General features: G+C 39.4%; 1 protein-coding gene across 3 annotated transcripts in view; it reads left to right on the top strand.

Moving 5' to 3' along the window:
• LOC107696660 (zinc finger protein 536-like) overlaps positions 1-19,950 on the top strand; it is a 199,813-nt gene that overhangs the window by 15,185 nt on the left and 164,678 nt on the right. The window lies entirely within an intron of this gene.

Below are 19,950 nucleotides of genomic sequence, written 5' to 3'. Positions count from 1 at the left end.
AGCATCTTTTACTTATTTTCTCAGTGCTTTAGTTGACATTTTACAGTTTTATATTTCTAAATATGAATGCATCTTTCACCCAAATGGCTCTTTGCAAATATTTAGCGACTTTAAACACCATGCAACCTAGAACTTTTAAAACACCACATTTCCCTCCTCCAAAAGCTCTAATAGGGTTTTACTGTTTTTCTGGCGATCTTAAAGTAAATAAATAGGTCCGAATGCTAATGAGCGTTCCAGGCTTTGAACACATGCCCCTCTGTGACAGTTAACCACCCCACACCCTTCTAGCCATACTAGCACTGCCACATCTTCAGACCCCCAGTGTCATATGAGTATGCAGACCTTCCTACATTTTTCCCCCAGAACAAATATTAAGTATGTAAGTATTTGTATATCTGCCCATTTCTGTCCAAGGTTAAGGCCAAGCCCAATTTCAGAGGGTCAACACTTTTAGAATTTAGGAGAATATCACACATTTAATAGATGACAAATTGGGTTTTATTATTATTATTATTATTATTATTATTATTATTAGACGTAGTAGTAGTGGTGCTGGGCAATGAGTGATTAATCCAAAATAAAAGTGTTTGTGTACATAATATATGTGTGTGTACTGTGTATATTTATTATGTATATATAAAGACACACACATACAGTATATATGTAGAACATATTTACATGTATATATTTATATTCATATAATTTATATTATATATAAATATATTTAATATACAAGCATACATTTTTTTCTTAAATATATACATGCATATGCATTTATATATACATAATAAATATACACAGTACACACACATATATTATGTACACAAAAACTTTTATTTTGGATGCGATTAATCGCGATTAATCGTTGCCCAACACTAATTATTATTATTATTATTATTAATAATAATTAAATGTATTTATTTATTTGGTATTTTTTCATACAAAAGTTAGCCACACAGACCCCCACCCCCCTTTAATTGAAATGTTTGAATGTTATTGAAATGTAATATAAGATAATAAAAGCATACATTTTGTGTTACTATCGTGTTTGTGGTGGAGGGTATACCATCTTTTGTATGGGAATAATTGCATTGTTTAAATCCTGTAGACATATATACACATCCAATCAGCCACCTGGTTGCTTTGTTTGTAGAGGGCTGTCAGTCCTGTGAGAAGCACTTTAAGTAACTCTTGCTGAAGGTGAGAGTTAAACCGTATTTACTTTGGGGAATTTGCCTTTATTTATCTGCATTAATACAGAGGTGAATTTTAAAGGGGCTCTCAGAGAGAATTCCCCCGATGCTCAGCTTACTTTACACACCTTTTAAGTCTTAAGATGTGTTTCTCCCCTCCTGCTGACGTGTACCCATAACACATCTCCCACAATCTCCGCCGATTTTCACAAATCAGCTTCTTTTCCCTCTCCCCCTTTCTTGTCTGTTATTGTTTTTGTTCTCTCGCCTGCTCCCTTTTTTCAGTCTTGATCACGAAGTGTTGTTGTCTGTCTCTTAAGTTGCCCGTTTCATCTCTTTTGTTATGGCGTCTGTGCCAATCGTTGTAATTGGGAGAAAGCTAAGTTAAGTGAGTGAAGGAGAGAGTGTGGGGTAACTTGCCTTGTTACTCTTCCCCACGTTTTTGTAAATAAGGCTGTCAGTATTGATCAGCCTGTGGTAATGTGGACGATCCAATCCACTCCAAACCCACACGGCTGGAGGCTGGAAAAAAATATGGAAGGCATGTTCAGAAAGGACAGCTTCGAGTTCAGTTACACTTCTGGAAGTTTTTACGCATGACTTCTTTGTGTCAGATCAACTGCCAGCATCCTTCGTAACTTCCAGAGGTCAAACGAACGAGTACAAGGGTTACCTTTTAACCTGTTTGTTGTAGAAAAAAATGCATTTTTGGAGTTAAACAATTCAGAACATCACTGGAAGTGTACTTTTGTGTCTGAGGAAACAAGATGGCATTTTGTTTCCTGCTTGCATCTGAAAGGGTGCTGTGTGTTTTCCATAAACGGTGTAAAATACATTTCCGTGTGCTTTTTTAAATATAAACACGATATTTATAGTTTGGACTTTTATACATAAATGTGGGTTGGATTTCGCTAAGATGCTTAAGGGTGAATTAATTTCATGACGCTAATCAGAATGTTATGGATATCGGCTGTTTCAGAGCGAGAGCGACTTTCATAACAAGTCGAGCCGGCGATGACGTGATCGGCGCAGAGGAAGGGGCCTGTGGTCTGCTGTTGATCATTAACACTTTTCCTGTATGTGTGGCCCCCTCATCAGGCGGCTAAAAGATCATCTCTGTTTAAATTTGCATGATGATGGTACTGTGACCAGTCATCGTTAGATCAACTAACTAGAGAGACTTAAGGTTGGGCAGAAAAGATTCATGATACCCCCCTTCCCCCGATCCTCGCTCTCCCACTTTCCGTCGTGGGAGGTCCCCTTTAAAGTGCAAACCTCAGCCCCCCTCTTGTCCCGCGTCTCCAGGAATGATGATCCGACGCGATCCTGTTTCAGTGCGCGCAGAACGTGGAAGCTATGTGAGATTTTCTCCTCGGTTTATATATTTTTCTTCCTCTCTCTCTCTCTCTCCCCTCAGTCTCTCTTAGCCCTCACTCAGCCCCACTGATTGCCGTAGCCTCGGGGCTCTCCGGCGCACACTACATCCCTGTGATTATATTAATGGCTTCCCGCGCTGGGTTTGGAGGCTGTGGACGGCCGTGGTAATGCGAAGCATCGCCGAGGAACGGTTAAGGAGATGGACCTCTGACCACAGGGGTCTCGGGATCAAGGCCCAGGTGGGCCACGGCGTAGCTCCACTCTCCCTCTAGGCAGGCCACTTAACTCGCAACGCCTCAGTGAGTGCCCTAACCACAGCCATAGCAGAGCGCGCACGAGAGAAGGAGAGAAAGAGAAATGTGATGTGGGGTTTCTGTGTCTGATGTGAAAAAGGGAAGTTATGAGTGAGACAGAACAAATCACACCCAGAGGCTTTTGGCTAAAACTCACAAAGCTGGCTAATAATTCTCCTCTGAGAAGTATTGATCTTTATTTGTTATTATGTGACTTCTAGGCACTCTCGCACGTTTATTTGTCTTCATTAGACTTGAACAGCACCTGCAGCATTGTTACTCCAAAATGGAGTGTGTGTATTTGCGTTATTGCATACGAAAATGTTTGTTGGCTCCTGTGCTATGTGTCTGTGTGTTAGCGCCTTTATTTGGGAGGACTTTGTTATTTCTTTCCCTCTAATTTGGGATTTATTGTGAAATTGCCGTGCGTGTACGTGTGTGAAATGCCGGCGTGTACTGAATATATCACCTACTGATATGTGGAGCGGGATCTATTTGTATCCCAGAGAAGGACTTGTGCGATGGGAGCCGTGGGGGTCCGTCTCCCCTCGACTGGATGTTTGATCAAGGCACACAAGGGGTCTGCCCCATCCCATGCTCCTCTGTTTCATCCCCTCGCCTTGGCTGCCGGATCCCCGCTTTTTCCACTTTTGTTGTCGTGAATAATCTCGGAAGTGATCTTAATTATGGAGGCCAGGTCGGGTTCTTTCTCTACCGTCCAAATGCGCTTTTAATCAAACACTGTAGTCAGTTGGTTATGAGCAAAGGGGAGGTTACTGCACACCTCCAAGCCTAGGAAGAGAGAGAAGACAGCATCGTGGGACTGTGTGGAGGAATAGAGCAGGTGTTCGAGAGGAGCTGAGAAGCTAAAGGTAAAAGATTGCACCTGGATTCTTGCTTTTGGAGAGGGTGTGTTGCAAAAACTCACTATAGCACCATTTATGACAAATACATGGGTTTAACAAAACAAAGATCTATATGTCGAGATTTGTTGATCACAGCCGGTAAATGATTTATACGTTGGCAGATATTTGGCCATTTTGTGCCCGCTTGGCCGATTATCAGAAGCATTAGTTCTCGATGGTGTCAGTTAAAATATAAAAATATTATATGTAAAGAAATGGATACTTTTCTTTAGCAAGGGCACATTAAATTAATCAAAAGTTGACAGGTAAGACATGAACATTGTTTTCAAATAAATGCACTTGAACTTTCCATTCATCAAAGAATCCAAAAAAAATATATAAAAAAATCAACCAAAATATTAAGCAGCATAACTTTTCAACATTGATAATAGTGTTTTTTTCTTGTGCAGCAAATTAGCATATTAGAATGATTTCTGAAAGATCATGTGACACCCAAGAAAATGTTTAAATATAGTTATATAATTCATTTTAAAATATAATATTTCACAATATTACTGTTCTTCACTGTATTTTTGATCAAATAAATGCAGCCTTGGTGAGCAAGAGAGACTTCTTTCAAAAATATTAAAAATCTTACCAACCCTAACTTTTCATCATTAATGTATTTATTTCCATAATATTTAAAACTGTAATAATACATCTATTAACTAACAAACATCATTAACTGGTTATTTAGTAGTTACTAGGTAATTAGTTATAACTGTAATAATGCATCTGTTATATATATATATATATATATATATATATATATATAATGTTTTTCATGTAATATATATTTGAAAAGGTAGGTAGGTAGGTAGGTAGGTAGATAGATAGATAGATAGATTTATATATGTTCATTAAAAATACTTTATAATCACAGATATCTACATTGTATTCATTACTCTGCAGAGGGAGGAGCAGGGAGTGAGATGAAACAAGAAAGATGGATTCCATTACACATAAACATGCTTTAAGCACTGATAGGATAATCCATTGGGATTAGTGAGGAAATCCTGATGGACACTGAAAAGGTGACCAGTCGGAGAAAAGCATTACTACACGCTCCACTGCAGAAGCCACACGCATTCATACAGAAACACAAACAAACTTGGGTTATCCTAAAGGTCAAAGGGCAGCCCTCTTAGCACAAACTCAAAGCTTAGTGTCGACCAGCTTTATAAATCAAGAATGAATAAGTGTGACTGCTTCAGTGGGCCGTGTCTGGATTTCAGGTATGCTTTATCAAATATTTGTGTAGAATGTTTTTTTTTTTTTTCTTCAGACTGTTTTTGTCTATGTACAGTGTTGCTTTATATCTTTATTTCATTTTTAAGCAAAGTGTCTCATAAAAAGGCCCATAAGTGCCAATTAACTGGAAGGAAGTGAATTGAAATCTTAAGAAAACAACTGAGAATTCACTTCTACTGTCTAGATCCTGCAGACGAATCCTTAAAGCCGAAAGTCGACAGTCACAGAACAAATGAGATTGTGTTCTAGTGCAAGTGTGTGTGTGTTTTCAACCAGCAACAAAAGCAAGTAAGTTCACACCGGGGCAGATTTGGATAAGAATCAGTAGTGATTTGCAGCAGGGGATCTAGATCTTCTCATTAGGTATGCATGGTGGCATTCCCACATCTTGTCTCTATATTATTAAAAGTAGTTTGCCCATAGGCTGCCTCTGTGCTGAAGGAAGTTGGACAGATGGCCATGTTTTTTTAATAGATCACAACCATATCTAAAGCACGGCAGAGGATGAGAGAAACGGATAGCACTACCTCTCTTTCACTGGCTGCTGGATTCATTCATGGGGGCAAATGCTCCTCTAGCTATAGCCTTCATGAGTGTAGCGTTTCATTAAATAGACTCTAAAACTAATACAACATTCAGTGACTTCTCGCTGTGGATGACAAGTTAATTTGCTGTTTATGCCTGTGTATGTCACATTATATAGCAGTTACGAAGGTCTTCCGAATGGTGTGTGCGCCGTGAACTGTTTTTAATCTTACAAACCCTCCTTAGCCTTTTTGTGCCTGACTGAAAGTTACTCATAACAGGATGTTTAATGTATCGCAGAGAGAGAGGGAGGGAGGGAGGGAGAGAGAGCAAGAGAGGGAGATTATGTCTATGTGGTTGCACTATTTCTTGATGTATACGCCGTGTCAGGCAGCCATTGTCTCCTGGGTAAAGAATGATAGTTCAAATACCTACCATCTCTCCCTTGGTGCTCCAAATGCTCGCCTTTGAAGTTTTTATAATCCATCTGTCATCTTGGAGCGGGGAGGGCACATGTTCCGTACCGCTCAATTATAGAATTTTATTTTTTTGCCAGCCACATTGAGACAGAAAACGAATATGGACGGTGCAGTGAGAAAGAGGGAGATAAAAACGGCATTTTGCATTCTTCAATTCCTCACCAGTTAAATGGATAGTTCAACCCAAAAAGGAAAATTATTTCATCATTTACTCACCCTCATGCCGTTCCAAACCTGTATGACTTTCTTGTGTGAAACACAAAAGAAAATATTTTGAAGAATGTCTCTGTATATACACTACAGTTCAAAAGTTTGGGGTGAGTAAGATGGAATAAATTAATACTTTTATTCAGCAAGGATGGATTCAATTGATCAAAATTGACAGTAAACTCATTTATAATGTTTCGAAAGATTTCAAATAAATGTTGTTCTTTTGAACTTTCTGTTCATCAAAATCCTAAAACACTCATGGTTTCCACAAAAAATATTAGGCAGCACAGCTTTTAACATTGACAGAAATAAATGTTTCTTCAGCACCAAATCAGCATGATTTCTGAAGGATCATGTGACACTGAAGACTGGAGCAATGGCTGCTGAAAATGTAGCTTTCCATCACACAAATAAATTACATTTTATTATATTTTAAAATTGAAAACAGTTATTTTAAATTAATAATATTTTACAATATGTAAAATATAAACGTGTTTTACTGTATTGCTGATCAGACAAATGCATTGTTGGTTAGCATAAGAGACTTCTTTCAAAAACATTAAAAACAAATCTTAAAAGAAATCAAACACAAATGTTTGAATGGTATTATGTAGCCATTTAGCAAATGGCTGCAATATAACAAAGAGTGAAAAATTTAAGGGGGTCTGAATACTTTCCGTACCCACTGTATATATATATATATATATTTATTTATTTATTTATTTATTATTTATTTTTTTGTCCATACAGTGAAAGTCAGTGGGGCCCATAAATATAATCTTTTATGTTCCGCACAGGAAAGAAAGTCATTTAGAACAACATGAGGGTGAATTTTCATTTTTTTGGTGAACTATGCCTTTAACATTCAGTCTTGATTTCTCAATTCTTCTTGAGAACAAAGCATTTACAAACTGGTACACATGCACTCACTAGTTGTGGGGGTGAAGCCTGAAATGTGATCTACTGGTTAATGAATTTTACTGAATACTGTTTATAGGCTGAATTTGAGCACCATTTTCAAGAGGCTAAAAATGCAAAATAACATTTGATCAATTAATCAAACTTTTTAATTCCATTGAAATATTTGTTTAATTAATGTGAGAACACGTCAAGAAACAGAATAATAGAGAATAACATGCATGTGACTGGGATATCCCATGCAGTATGAAGCAGAGAGGCTGTTCGACACACATCCTAATGAAGTCTGTCGCAGTGCTTGGTGGTAAAATCATTTTTAATTAGAGAATGCGGCACAGGCATGCAGAGGTAAAACGCTATTTGGAGAACACAGGAAAGACTGATACATAAAACGAGAGATAGAGGGAGTCAACAAGAGGAACCGATTCAGTTTCTTAAAGAGCAGGAACAAAGAAAACAACAGCAGTTATAAATCAGATATCTGAAGCATTTTACCTTTAATATTTTCTCTTTACATCACTGTTAGATCTCTTTGAGTTTCGTGTTATCAGAAGTGAATAGCGAAACATGAAGAAGGAAAGAGAAAGATGAAAGATTGTGGTCGGTAACGATAAAAGGAAACCGTACATTCTTTTGTTGTCTTTGAATCATCAATATTTGGGGTATAATTGTTTTGTTGGCATTATATATCTTCATTTATGATGGAACAACACGTAGCCCTTTTTTCTGGCTAAATAAAAGCAGCACCCATCTGCCTCTAGACCGGCTCCAGCCTCCTGCTCATCGCAAAAATAATGCGCGTCCTAATGACTTCCACATATTTGGAAATCTCCCTTTTGAAATTGGTCTTGGCAGATTATTTGCAGGTACTTGAGTTGCATCTGTTTGCAATTTCGCAAATGTGGAAGACTTTAATATGGCACTCTTGCTTTGGAATGATAGGGGCTATTCTAATCCTAGGGTAGCACCGGCTGTCATCACAAAAAGACCTTCGCTTTTCTCTTTTATTCTCTCGGCGGAAGAAGAGAAGCGAAAGACCTGACGTCCAGGTCAAGGTTAAAGTGTTAAGAAGCACCCAGGTTCGAGTCGGAGTCGGTCCCACTGTTTTGGAAAGAGTGAGAGAGTTGTAAGAGAGGGGAGTAAGGACATTCAAGCCAGGCTGGAATCATTGTAACTTCAGTTCTTGTTAGTTCTACCATGTGGCAAGCAGCTGACCAGCCTAAGCCATTTGATTCTCTCGCTCACTCGCTCATACTTTTTTTTTTCTTTCAAATATAAACTCTACTATCTGTTCCACTTTCCCAGCCTGTGCTGCGCCTGAGATTTCTCTCCCTCCGTTTTTGTCTCGCTCTCTTATCCAGCAGATTGCAATTGTATAGGTGGTTACAATTACATTCATTACAGATTTCATCAGCGCTGTTTATTCAGTCTGACGAAAAATTAAAAGGCAAACTTTTAACTCCTTTTGTTTGCGAGGGGGAGAGGGGAAATGTATGCAGTGGCCCGGGTGTTGGAGTGCTTTTTCACTCTGTTCAATTCAAATGAGTTTACTAGGTATTGACTTCTAGTGCTGGGAGAGGCCACCCATCTTGTAGGCTGGGCGGTCTTCTCGGCGCTGCGCACTTTCTTAAATGATGCTAATCAGTCTGGCGGGGCCTGGCCTCTGTCCACCTTCAGTTTTTCTGTAATTCAGATGTGGTGAGAACCTGAAATTAAACATTGTGGTGAGAACCTCAAATTAAACATGTCTGCGTGTGCGCTGTGAATGGAAGTGTTGAGATGTGTGTTTTGGTGTGTGCGTCAGGGTCAAGGAAAACCAAATTAGCAGATAGGGGAAACTGCTGAAGCTCTGGCGTTCTCTTGGTCATGTTGAGGGTGAATGTCAACACGATTTAGCTGCTGCCCCATCTGCTGACTGGCTTTGACTTGCGGGTTTTTTCACGGGCATTGTACACGATTCAAGGTTTCTTCTTGTTTACGGTCCTTCAGATAAGTTTATAAGTTGAATCGTTTATTTGTGGCTGTCGTGTTGTGTCTATATGTGTGTGTGTGTATGTTGACAGCAGGGCGAACAGCTGACTCGACGGTGTAGCCGTTGCCCTTGTTTCGGCTTGGCTCTCGGTGGTGTGAAAAAGCTCGCTCTTTGAGGGCATTATATAGATTAATGGTTTGGGCCAAGGGCTCCTGGGAGGCCTAGCGTGAAGCCTTGGACTCGACTGGGATGGAAGGGGGAGCGGAGAGACTGGAGCCCCGGCCTGCTGAAAAGCAAACACAGGCTTCTGGTCTGGATCTGGAGGGATGGAGTCGGAGCGTCATCTGCTCCAAGCTGCTCATTATATCAGCACGACCCTCCTCTCCTCGCCAACAAAGACACTAAACACTCACCAACGCGCACACACACTTAGTCACTTGTCAATAACACAGTCCACTCGTATATTTACACATTTGGTACCCAAATTCCGCCAACACGTAAGCATCCTAACATACGTCACAGAAACACAGACATATGGATGCCCATTCCCACCTCATAGTAAAAAATCTAACAGTAGTTGTGACTTTATTTCTCACAATTGTCAGATGTAAAGTCGCAATTATAAGAAAAGAAGTCTCAGAATTAAGGCTATATCTCATCATTTGGACTTTATATATCACATTACGTTATTACGTTCTGCCTCACAACTGTGACTTTATTTGTCATAAATGTGACTTTATTTATTTTTTTAATAATTGTAACTATATTTCACAATTATAACTATTTCTTGTAATTGTGACTTTAAAACACAAGTGGGCCCACCGGTGGGCCAGTGACAGTTAACAGGTTAAATGTCACAATTGTAACAACTGCTCATAATTGTGACTTCATATCTCACAAGTGTGACTTTATAACTCACAATTTCGATTTTATTCACCGGATCTTGACTTTATATCTCACAGTTGTTACTTTATTTTTCATAATTGACTTTATATTTTGCAAATGTAATTATTTCTCATAATTGTGACTGTATATCTAACAGTTTTTATGGTCACACTTTTAAGGTCCAAACCATTAACTACAACTTTCGCCTCGATAAACTTCTTATATGTTTAGGTATTGGGTAGGATTAGGGATGTAGAATATGGTCATGCAGAATATGTGCTTTATAAGTACTAATAAACAGCCAATATGTTATCCATAGGCATGCTACTAAGCAACTAATTAATAACGATAATTGGTTCCTATTCTAAAGTGTTAAAATTTTTACTTTATTTCTAGTTATTGTGAATTTATATCACATATTTGTAGATATTTCTCAGTATTGTGAATTTATTTCTTATCTTAAAATGGTCACAATTACCTTTTTATTTTTTTACTCTGGTGGAGAAACGGGCTTCTATACATTACGCAGCCTTTCATTTACCAAGCAAGCGATTCTCTGTCTCCACCTGCTTGGAGAATAGGAGACTCTGCTAGTAATATCCAGGACAAATACCAGTCAAGAGTAGGTGTGAGTATTAAATATATGTTGTATTTATTATGTGTTTTGTATAATATAATGTATTTATTATTATCATCATCATTATCATTATTATTTTCCTAGAGAAGGTCAAAGCTCTGTCTCCCATGTGTGAGAAATGAGAATGCAATAAATGAGAATCCTATTACACACACGCACACACATACACACGCTGCGGGTGAGGGCCAAGGCCTATTTTTTCTCAAGGCCTGGTGGACAAACAACAAGCATGTGTTAAAGAAAGGTGAAATAAAACTCCAGAGGACGTAAACAGCACATTAACTCACAACAGGTTCTTTGTTGTCTTGGCGCTAATGACTGTGTTAAAGACTGATATTTCATAACTTTACTTGTCATAAGGACAATAGCTTAGCTTTCTGTGTGTGTGTTTTTTTTTCTTTGCAGATTTGAGCACATTCCAGATAAGATTATGTTTGCGAGCGTGCAAGCGCACCTGCATAAAGCAGAGAGTGAGCGAAAGAAACAAACTAAGAAACTTGGTATGTTGGAATCTGCGAATGTTATCCATTCGCCATTTAATGTAAATATGTGCTCTGTTGTCGGAGCATGATCGTGTGCGTGTGCAAGACGTGTGTATGTTTGCGGTTATGTCTGTGCGTTGCTAAAGTGGGGAGCTTAAATAACCTACTTCTGTCTTGACAACAGCATCAGTTGTAGAGGTGCACATATGCAGAAAGCTATTTGGAAAGGCATCCTCTTGCCTGTCAGCTTTTATTATGCGGGAAGGTGTCATGTTTGTAACGAAGCTGAGTGCAGATGGCAGAGTGGAAGAAATGGATCACTAATTTTAACAATGATTAATGAACAGAGATGGAAAATGAATTACGCTCCACTATTGGAGGGAGGAATATTCTCTCTGAAAATGTTAACTTCGGCTGCCAGCCGGAGAGAGCGAGAGAGAGAAAGAGAGAGAGAGAGAGAGAGAGAGAGAGAGAGAGAGATAGTGATGAAGAGGGGGTGGGAGAGGGGATCTGTTTTTTCCTCATATCCTTTGTAAAGTCAACACTTCACTGGTTTCGCTATTACTTTTACCATTTTGCCGCTCTGACAGACAGTGTTGTTCCATGATCTCTCTGTTGAGTCCTTTAAAAATGGTCCTTTAACAGGTAAATATTGTGACTAGGTAACTGAGAGCATAATTTCTTTTAATTCTCAGGAGTCTTCTCTTCATTTACTGGAGACTGTGGCAGGTAGCGCACATGCTCTGACATGTTTTGCGGGCGATCCAAGTTCGAATTTGGCTCCAAATTCCACTTTTCTCCCTTTCATTTCCTGTGGCTTTTATACTATCCAGTGTAATGGAAAGAAAAAGAAAACATATTCTAAAATTAAGAAAATGCTTGATTCAAAGAGCTGTAAAATGTATAGATGGCAGGTGAAAATCTATGTTAATAATATGTTTAAGCTCTAAGCAGTGCAGTTTGAGGAATTTTTGGCATCCCACAATAAGTTTTAATAAAACAAAACTGTAGGATATCATTGTCAGTCATCAATCATCTGTGCATGATATTATGGAGGAACGCATTTTGGAGAATCTTCTTAAAATTTCATAGGAAAAAAAACAAAAACAATATAATAAGCATGCAAACACAGTCTGGTTTCATGGTTTCATCTCAGGTGGGCGTTTATTTATTTATTGATTGATTTATTTATTTTTTAAGTTTAGACATAATAGATATATCTGCGGTGTTTTGAATTTAATTAAGCTCCTAATGGGAAATACCTTTAGGAAAAGAAAAAAAAAAGACACATCAACTACTACTTCTGGAAACAATATGTTTGTGTGTGTGTGCTAAAGAGCTCTCAGGTTACCCAGCATATGCTGAGTACTCAGAAAACATACACAATGCCTTTGGTGAACAAGGTAGAGAAAAAGCTCCTGGGATCCAATTTAGAATGTGACTTAAGGCAAGCATGCCTTTGAGTATGTGAATGTGTGTGTGCGTGTGTGTGTGTGTGTGTGTGTGACTGTGTATCTGTTTGCGTGTGTGTGTGTGTATACATGTGAGCGAGTGTGTTCATCTTGGCACTCTATTGAAATACTACAGGGTGATTAGAATTCCCCTTGCTGGCTCTGGGGGTGGCCCGCTTTGAGCCCCACATCTGTGCCCCTGCCCTCTCACTGCTGCCCTCTCTCTCTATCCCCCTCTCCTTCTCTCTCTGGGAGGCCTGTATTCTCAGGGTTCTGTGCTACTTTAAAGGGAGGTCAGGTTATGTAGTTCACAGAGTTTATGCCGTCCAGATTATTTATTTAGCGCTGAGCAGGAGTCTTTCAAAGCAGGATTGGGTAACGCTTGAGACTTTGTAAATTTATTTCAGATTTTACCGTTCCCTTTTTTTTTTTGGGGGGGGGGTCGTTCTGTACTAGCCTACATACATGTCTGTTATGGTTACAAAAATAAAAAGGCCAAATAAATGGAGTCATTCCATGCAAGTGTGTTTAGCATGTGGGTGCTTTTATTGAATATGCATTCAATCATATGGGGTCTTACAGTGAGGAATCTGTGAAGCAGGATTTAAATAGAAATAAGCGGATTCCTAATCATTTCAGGTTTTGTGGCACTTTCAGTGCATGTTTAAGGTGCAGTATCTGTTACAGTGTGATGTAGGATTTGCAAAGAGGCTAGTATTGAAGGATGGGGCAGTTAAAAGCTATATTGAATTTGTAGCTTGTGTCTTGTCGAAGAAAGGCACTGTTACTCATTTCATGGGAAAGGGGCTTTCTTAAAGTTGTTGCAGCTCACAACAGCCTGTTCAATTTGAAGGGTCTAAGAGAAAGTAGAAATGGTTGTGAAGTTGTGACACAGATATTTGACTTTTTTTTTCTTTTTCCTGATTAGGTATATGTATACATATACAATTTATATCTATATATATTTATATAAAACTGGATTTGTGATCACACAAGAAATTCTGTCTGTTTGCTTTGCTTTGAGGAAAACCAAAAAAAGCATCAATGACACTGATGACAGAGACACAGATGCTGATGATGCGGATGAGGGAAGAAAAGAGGGTTTTGTTCTCAGGAAAGTGGCACCTTGGACAGGAATCATATTTTACCCCATCATCAAAGTGGCCTCCTCTCCTGCACCACATACAGAGCTCATGGTCTGTCTCAGGACGTGTCTTTATTGCACCTGAACCAGTGTGGAGCAACATTATAGGCTTCAGTTACACACAACTGATCCCTAAATGAAACCCAAACGCTCATCCTGCTTTAAAGGCAGTGCTGCAAAGAGTAGCAGTTTATTAGAAAAAGCAACCGATTATCAGTTTTTTTTTCACTTTTTGCAGCTGCCACATTTTAGCTGTGCGAATATGGCGCGACTTTCTGAAGTTGTAATTACAGGTAAATCAAATGCATGGTTGCTGAATCTCTTGCATGGGCTGAGTTTGTTTACAGGCGCTTGTCTACCCCCTCGCGTGAACCTGTCTGTGTTCTTCCTGTGCCGCCTCCCTCGTATGCCCGGCTGCAGGTACGACTGCTTGGCACGGAGATTGATGGCGCCAAAAGAGGAGGATATTAAAGATGTCTGTCACGCTCCCCTCCTCAGCGAAACAAGTGGATGTGAACTTTTCAGCCGCGCGCTGTCACCTCGCCTAATCAGGATGTGAAATCTGTATCCAAGCATAGTCATTTAACTTTTACCACTTCCTCCCCCCTCCTGCTGGAGAGAAGACAGTAAAGACAAAAAGAAAGAGAGAGAAAAGCATAAAGTGACAAAAAGAAGAAGAAAAAAAGCAGCAAAAAGAACAATCATGCTGGAAGTAATGATATTTTCCAAATAAACGCCCGCCTGTCAGAAGCAGGAGACATATTCACTTCCCCAATGTAGCTCAAGGAGACAATTAGCAAACAGAGGTGACACGGTAAACAGGTGCAGCCATTATTCCGGGAGCTGCTGGCGATATATCCCCATCTCCCAGACTGATGAGGGATCATGTGACAGGAGGGGTGAATTATCTGTCTGTATCAGGGCTCGACTGATTGGGTCTGCCTGCCGTTTTACTCGAACATCTTCTGTCCTCCGAAAAAAGAGAAGAGATGAAAAGGGATGATGGCTCCACAACAAGCTCACAGGGTGGGATGTAGCGCTCCTACACTTCTCAGTTTTACATCCGTCTCGCTGCGCTGCTTCTCACGTATTCTTTGTTTTCTGCTTTCTTCTTGTCCCGGACTCCTCCTGTCCCGATGCTCGCATCTTTCTTTTCTCAGTTTTCACTTTCCTGCAGTGAACGAAGCTTTGTCTTAATCCGCAATAGGTCATCGTCCTGTGCACAAGGTCAGAGCGGTTTGTAGGAATTGATTGCTTGGTGCTAAAGTACTAATCAATGAGAACCTTTTTCTAGAAGCTTGAAAATGCGAAACATTTTTATTAAAATATGGAGAGAAACGTCGGTAAAGGAAGGTGATGTGTAATGGTAGGCCGTGGATAATGATGTTGACCAAAAATCGATGTCTAAACCACTTTTTCAGCCTTTTTTGATTTAATGCTCTTTTTTGAAGGTGTGTTTGTTTTGCATCTTTTTTTTTTTTTGAAAGCCACTTAAATGCAAACCCCGCCTCACAGCTGATTTCATTGGTCAACTCAATCACACAGCCAAAAGTTCAGACTTCAGTTCAGACTCCAAACCCTACAAACAATAACGTTAAGGTTGCATTATAAAAAATAAGAATGAAGCTGTAAATAAAGATTATTGGAATATGTTTTATAAGATTTTTTTTTTTTCAGTCTTCCTACTTCAAAATATTGTTTTCGATTTAATGAGTTACTTGCCATTTCTTTGTGAACTTTACTAGCAATTTCTGAATGAAAATTGTTTAAAACTAAATCCTACACCATTTTTGTCATTGTGGGGTTTTGGGTAAGGTTTAGAAGTTAGTTTTAGTTTATGACATGATCAATGAAATTCCTTGCACTTAACTGAAAAAAAAAAAATAAATCAACGATATCTGTTTTAGCACCACTATTACTAGAATATTACACTAGTCTATTACACTAGAATTCTGTTGCTAAGGCTACTGTCAAACCACTGACTTTTCCTCTAATCTGAACTCTATATGACTCGCGGCAGCCATACGGGATCCATCATAAACATGTGCCGTCCAAAGCAATTCTGTAAATATGTACGCTCATAACTAAAACTCCTACACGACAGGCTCGGCTTCAGAGAGGAACATGTACCATACAACCGCGTACCGGTGTCAGGCACTGCTCACTGTCTGTCATTTTTCTCGATATCCAGAGGACAAAATCAAACACGCAGAACAAAGTGAGAAACAAAACACAGACTTCTGTGGAGCCCCCGAAGACGCTTTGCGTGTCATATAGCTTCCGCCTACAAACCCCTTCGCTCTTGAGTTTAATCTGTAATATAGGCCGACATTATCCATCAAACCTTCATCTCTCTCATGAAGCATCCTAAAAATCGTCCGTTTTTTCACCATCCGATGATTGACATGGCACATAGGCGCTCTGTCTCTGACAGTTTATGCAGCATTAGTTGGAGTGGCAGCCGTCTTGCTAGGAGTTAATGATAATAATTATTTAGCATTTTTTATTGCAGGATAATTATTTAAGAGGTTCATGTAGTCAGCAGTGTAATCAGTAAAGAGCGATTACAGAAAATCCACAGGCAAGCAGATGGTAGCTGTTGTGTTTTTTTTTTTCTCTTTCTCTTCCACACTCATATTAAACTAGCAGGCATTATACCAGCTTTGGCAAGAGGACAATGGAAAGGGCAAATGATAAAATTAAAATCTCTTCACCATCTAAAAGAAAAAAATATATATAATCAGTGGCATAATTAGGACTTTTTGGTCCTGGGTGCCAACACTGGCCAATCAACCCGGCCCTATGTAACAGCAAAAAGTCCTTCAGAAACAAAGAGATATAGTTAAACAGAAATGCCTGACCCCGTTACTTTGTCTAATAGTAGAGAATGTATCGCTTTTGGTGTTTGCACGCAATCAAAACTAGCAAGGTCAGGACTTCTTTTTTTTTAATCCCACTTTTTACAGTGCATTCCCACTGTACCGCTTTCTGGGCTAGCTGTTCAGTGTTTTATTAATTTTTAAAAAATAATTAATTTATTTACTCTACTCGACAAGCAAAAGCAAAAGCTCTCTCTCTTTCCAGGGTCGGAGTGATCGGTACACAGAGGCTGCTGCCCTACATTCCTGACTAATTGTATAATTGGAAAAAGCTCTCCAAATGAGCGGCCCCCTTTCGTAAGTGCAATCTTCCCAGTGCTTTCCCCATCAAAGCAAATCACAAAAGAGCATTTTGGGAATAATAATCATTTCAAAAAGCATCCATTATTAATCCAAAATAGTAGAACATCACCAGAGCCATTGCAAAAATGCCACCTCTAGTGCCACCACACGCATGCAACGCTGGCTGTCGGAGTTACGAAATACTAAAACAACATGTAAAATGGATGATGCTGATATTCGCTTTTTCAACTCCGATGGGCCTTGATCTTCTACTCAAGACGGTCTTTGCTGTTCCTCCTCTTTGACGTTCAAAGAGCTACCTGAGAGCTGTCTGCACGCTCATATTTTACAGTTATGCCTGTGCTCATAGATGGATTGGATTTTTAGATTTATGGGCCCTCGCACGCACTCCGTCATTCGTTACTGCGATGGCAGCGAGACGGTGGGATGATTTCTGAGGTTGACGGTGTCGCAAAGTGCAGTTAAAACGAATCTGTTAATTAACCCTATTGATCAGTCAAAAAAATAGAGGCAAATGTGATTTGCATACAGCAGGCACGATCAATGCTTTAACTGATTTTTCATCTCCCTTTTTTTCTCCAAATCTGATTTCCTCTGTTTTCAAAGTGAGAGAAAGGGAGTCGGGCCTAATGCCCATCGATCCGCCATTGCATAGACACGAATACAAAGCATTTTATTATGCAGCGAAGGGTAGGAACATATTGGGAAAGCTTTGACTTCAAAGTTCAATACGTCGCGTTAGGAACCATCTTTCTTTCTTTCTTCATCTCTTTTCTCCGGAGCCGATGGCCATGACTCCCGCCGTTCGTCGTGCGCACTGTTCATGTTGTTTCTTTAAAACAACGATAATTAAAATGTAGTCACAGTTTTGCTCTGTGAATATTGTACTTGTGCATTAAATACTACTCTAATTGTTAGCTGAGTGGAACACGTAATATTAATAAGGTGATATTTCTTCAGGCAAAACAAAATCTGTTCCCTTTTTTCTGATTGAGTCGCAAACAACAACAAGCAACACGACGGAGTCTAAAAAAAGGGTGGGGGGAAACAATAGGTGTTAAAAAAGCAATATGCTGCGTTTTCTCAAGAGCATCTTATTATAGCGTATTGATTTATAAGGCTTTAAATGCGATCCGCCGCGCAACAGTCAAGGGCAGAAAGAGAGGAAGAAAACGGAAAGGAGGGAGAGAGAAAGAGGAAGAAAGAGATGGCTACGCAGGGGCTTAGTGGCAGCCGTTGGGTGCTGGAGAATGCCCTGCGCTGAATAGTTTTGGAACACAAAAGGGTAATTGTTTTAGCCCAGATGTTGCTTTCGCACAACAAGCAGGATACAATGTTCCTACTGAGCTGATGAGCCCAATCAGTAGAATGATTAAAAATTGATTTTGTCCCTGTAATTACAGTATGTAAACTACTTAGCCAGGATTGCAAAGGAAGTGATTTTCTAATTACGTATATACTCTGGTGTCTAATGATTGGTTTTTTGAAGTAATGAAGAGAGGGTCCTAACGACTCCTCTGTGTTCTGTTGGTTAAGGGGAAAAAGTGGGAGAGAGAGCGAGGAAGAGAGAGATGGGGACCATCGTTAGGGCAAAGGCAGCATGCAGACAAAGAGCTCAAATTGAATTTTCGCCACGGTAAAAGGCGAAGGGATTGTGTTTGTTAACATGCGAGCCGAACGCTAATGGTGGCCGTGACTTGTGTGGGGTCACCGGTCCGACAATCTGGACTCTCCAATTAAATCCCACTGGAGTCATCATTACAACCAACACAAACACACACACACACACACACACACACACACACACACACACGCATCATCATGTTTTTGACTTTCAAATTTGAATATAATTATTGGACTTCAGAATTACATACTGTACTTGTTTCTTGTTTAGGTGACCAACAGCTTATGAAATGAAATAATAGGGCTCTGTGGTCAGCTGTCGAAAAACAAAACCACCATACTGAAACACTGAAGCTATTCTTTTTTTTGGATGATAAAGAAAAGGTTTTTGTTACAGTTTTAACTTTGATGCTTTTATTTTTTATTTATTTTTTTATTTATTTTATTAATTTATCCTCTCAAAAGCTACTGCTTAAAAACAATATGCTTCAAGATCCTTGCAAGTCTTTGTTTTCCAAGGAGGTCACTGGATGTGAAACCCATAAAGCACATATTTGGGCGGTTGAAAACAATTTCAGCCCTGCTTTTAAATTCTTTAGCAACAGATTAGAGTAATCTGATAACATTTGGCATTCTCCGGAGTGAACAGGACGGAAAAAAGAAAACAAACAAACAAATTCCACACAATCGGAAGCGACGCTCACGCAGCTTTGCATTGTGGGTGGATTTTGGGGGTGACACAAATCCAGATTCATTATGACGAACAAAAAAACTTTGAGGAAAATAAAGCGAAGAGTGACGGAGACAAAGAGAGAGAATCGCTCGAGCTTTGAAATGCTGCCAGTATCAAACTGTACTTTTCAGACACAGTTGATTGGGAGAGAAGCCGATAGCGTGGTGCAGTCTGGCCCCTTTAATAATTCATTTAGTTAGGCTATGATCTATCATTTTGTACCTTTTGACATGCGATATTGAAATTTAATATTGCATCAATACAAATGATGTATTGCCAGTCGGCGCGGGGGATGTGGATGGGAAAGCGATCTTTGGATGTCTTTCGCTTTCCCTCCTTCTCTTTTCAAAGCTAGATTGTACTTGAACACAAAGGCAGATGTTCAGTAAAGAAAGCCTCTCTTCCACAACTTTGATGTGTATGTTTAAAAAAATGACTTCTTTAAAGACTCGCGGAGCACTCTCTGTCTTCGGTGGGGGTGCGGGAGTATTTTGTGCGTGCGGTGAAAGTAAAGATGATGGCACCGATGCTCAGAGGAAGAAAGCAGACTATTAAAGAAGATTATATCTTAATTTCACCATTTTAGGAGCATTAAACAGTGTGACTGTATCATTATATGAAATTATATACACCACTGTTCAAAGGTGTGGGGTTGTTAGGATATGTGTGTGTGTGTATGTACACACA

The sequence above is a fragment of the Sinocyclocheilus anshuiensis genome, unplaced genomic scaffold (assembly GCF_001515605.1).
Source record: "Sinocyclocheilus anshuiensis isolate Anshui unplaced genomic scaffold, SAMN03320099.WGS_v1.1 scaffold502, whole genome shotgun sequence".
Classification (NCBI taxonomy): Eukaryota; Metazoa; Chordata; class Actinopteri; order Cypriniformes; family Cyprinidae; genus Sinocyclocheilus; species Sinocyclocheilus anshuiensis.
This window is presented reverse-complemented; position numbering and strand designations above follow the sequence as displayed.